The sequence below is a fragment of the Monodelphis domestica genome, chromosome 6 (assembly GCF_027887165.1).
Source record: "Monodelphis domestica isolate mMonDom1 chromosome 6, mMonDom1.pri, whole genome shotgun sequence".
In the NCBI taxonomy this organism is placed as follows: domain Eukaryota; kingdom Metazoa; phylum Chordata; class Mammalia; order Didelphimorphia; family Didelphidae; genus Monodelphis; species Monodelphis domestica.
In genome coordinates this window covers 23,787,193-23,790,505 of record NC_077232.1, presented here as the reverse complement: position 1 = coordinate 23,790,505, position 3,313 = coordinate 23,787,193, and positions in this window count along the sequence as shown.

Genomic DNA, 3,313 nt, shown 5'->3' with positions numbered 1-3,313 from the left:
AGTTTTCTTTATTATAAGGTGAGATTAATTATTCCAATTACCTTTTTTTGAAATTTGTATAGATCAAATATCATTTTCTTTGTAAAGTAGTTAGAACATTGCCTGACACATAGTTGGTTCTACATAATGTTCATTATCTTTCTTTCCTTTCAGTTCTTTGCCTGATACCTATTAACATGAGAATATAAGAAGGATTTTTTAAATCCTTAAATTGCCTTCAATGAATTTGTTAGTTTTTCTATAAAAAGATTGATAATTGAGTTTATGCTGCCCAGATGAAAATTTTATTTTTCATAATTTGATTTTTTCTTGTATTTTTGAATTAAAAATTCAATTTTTCCTGATTATTCCAGCTTCACTATATTTTCTAAAATCTCAATGTTATTTCATAACAGTCCTCTAATTCCTTAAAGATTTTGGAATTTATTTTTCTAAGGAAATAATGGGACTTTTAACTCCAACCTGATTAGAGCATTTCATTTTGTCATTGTCAATTCTGTGTGTTTAATATTTATATAGTAAACAATTTTACATGAAGAGGATATTGCCAAGTATTAGCAAACATAAATATCATGCATTTTAATTATTGCTGTTTTAAATAGTAGGAAAATTTTCAAGAAAAATATAAGGCATTCCTAACATTTCCATCCAGATATAAATTTATGAAACTTTTATCATAAAAATTGCCACATTAAATTCATTAACTGACTCTAGATAATTGATAATTCTGATTACAATTTTCAGCTATATAAAAGATTTACTTATGTCTTAACTCGATGAATCTAGAATGTGCAAAACCATTTTTTTCTATTTTCCAACACTTGTTGCCATACTAGAGAATTTAAACAAACACATTGATTCTCTCACAAATACTCTAAATAATCAATTTTGAAACCAACTCATTTACCATGAGTTATTCCAACACATTTCAGCCAAAAGTATCACCTAAATTGTATATCCTTACTTTCTTCCATAATATAGATCTAAACTACTCTCAATAAACATAGCTCATTAGGGCTTTTAGCATGATTAAAAATTATTTTCAGATTATCTATGCCTTTCTTTAACTGTAGTGTTCAGAATTGAAAGCATTATTTCTTCCTAGATAGCCAAATCAGATAAAGAGTTGCCCAGAGAGAAAAACCAGTTTAAAGACTAGTACTAAAGCAAAGAGCTCAACTAGGCTTCCCTCTCTCTCTTTTCAAACCCTGATGGCTCCACCTCCTTTTTCTTAGTCAATGACTTTCAAATATCATGCTGCCTGTCCTGTCAATATCATGCTTGCTATAGGACATTGACACTAGGGACCTTCATGCTGATGCTGGCTGCATAGGGATATAGCTCCAGGGCATCAGACATGTGCCTCTGTGACACCTAGGTCCCACCACTGGGGTACTCAGGGTCCAAGTCCATTAAATAATTTACTTCTCACACACATGTACACACACACCCACACATCTAAAATTGCTAGACCACCTTGCTTAACATTTTTTCAAAGATTAACTTAATATGCTTGACCTTTTATTCTTTCAGATTAATTTTATTATTATTTTTCTTTATCTAAATTAATTTTATAATTTTACTGTTATGGCACTCAATAAATAAATTAACCTAGGTAAAATATATTATATTTACTCAATCTACACAGGATCAGTTTTTTTTTCAATTTTCCTCAAATATTTCTTCATATATACAAAGGGAAATAAACTATTTCCTCAAAGTCAATTAAAAAAAACTTTTATTTTGCATATTGCATTGTATATGGGTTCTAAGGCAGAAGAGTTGGAGGACTAGGCAATGGGATTTAAGTTACTTTCACAGTCATGCAGCTATGAAGTATCTGAAAACCAATTTGAACCTGGAGCTTCCCATTTCTAGGTCTATCTCTCAATCCATTGTGCTGTCCAGTTTCTCCATTCATTGCCTATTTTTATTCCATCAATTTCTTTTTTTATTATTTTATTGTTAGAATTTGTGGTACAATATTCACTTCTTTACCCAATTTTTCCTCTACTGGTCTTATTTTAGTTTGAAAATAATTCCTTAACTACTTTGACTATTCTTTAACTACTCTCAGAATTATTTTTGGTTTTGAACCAATTTACATTTTTTTCCTTTGAATCGTTGCTTTTAGCTATTTTGACTTTACTGTCTCCTTCTGTGTTTGTGGCTTTAGCTTCCTTTACTGTGGTAACTTTTTTATGTTCAGGTTCTTTTTGGTTATTTGTGCATTTTCTAATCTATTTTATTCCTCCCTTTCCTTTCCTTTCCTTTCCTTTCCTTTCCTTTCCTTTCCTTTCCTTTCCTTTCCTTTCCTTTCCTTTCCTTTCCTTTCCTTTCCTTTCCTTTCCTTTCCTTTCCTTTCCTTTCCTTTCCTTTCCTTTCCTTTCCTTTCCTTTCCTTTCCTTTCCTTTCCTTTCCTTCTTCCCTTCCCTTTCCTTTCCTTCCCTTCCCTTCCCTTCCCTTCCCTTCCCTTCCCTTCCCTTCCCTTTTCTTCCCTTTCCTTTCCTTTCCTTTCCTTTCCTTTCCTTTCCTTCTTTCCTTTCCTTTCCTTTCCTTTCCTTTCCTTTCCTTTCCTTTCCTTTCCTTTCCTGTCCTTTCCTTTCCTTTCCTTTCCTTTCCTTTCCTTTCCTTTCCTTTCCTTTCTGATTATTAAAATAATTAATAAACCAATGGCATAGACATATAATAGGCAATATTTTTTTAAAAAGAACATATATTTTCATAAAACTATTAGTAAAAGCACTTCTACTTTTAGCACTTTTTATTACAAATTTTTAAAATTCCCCATTCAATATCAAAATCCCTTTATAATCTACCCCCTTCAAACTTTGAGTTTCCTCCACTTATTTCTGTTCTTACACACACACACACACACACACACACAGAGTTATTTGTTTCTGTAGTTTCCTTCAAGGCCTAGCTAAAACTCTTTTGTATTGATGATTTGCATAGCAAAATAAAATATGAGTGGAAGGTCCATTTTGTAATAAAGTATTAGAGACATGTAGATGATTCAGTGGATAGAATGATGAATTTAGAGTCAAGATTACTTGAGTTCAAATGTTGCTTCAGACATTTGTTAGCTATGTGAATTCAGTCAAGTCACTTAACCTGAGTTTCCACATATATAAAATAGGAACAATAACTTCATGTATCTCCTGGGATTCTTGTGAGAATGAAATGAAACAAAAATTAAAAGGGTCTAACATATTTCCTACCATGTAGTAAGAGATAATAATGTTAACCATTAGTAGTAGTACGCTTTTTTATATAAAGAAAAAAAGAAAATTGTTGTCCATAATTTGTAGTA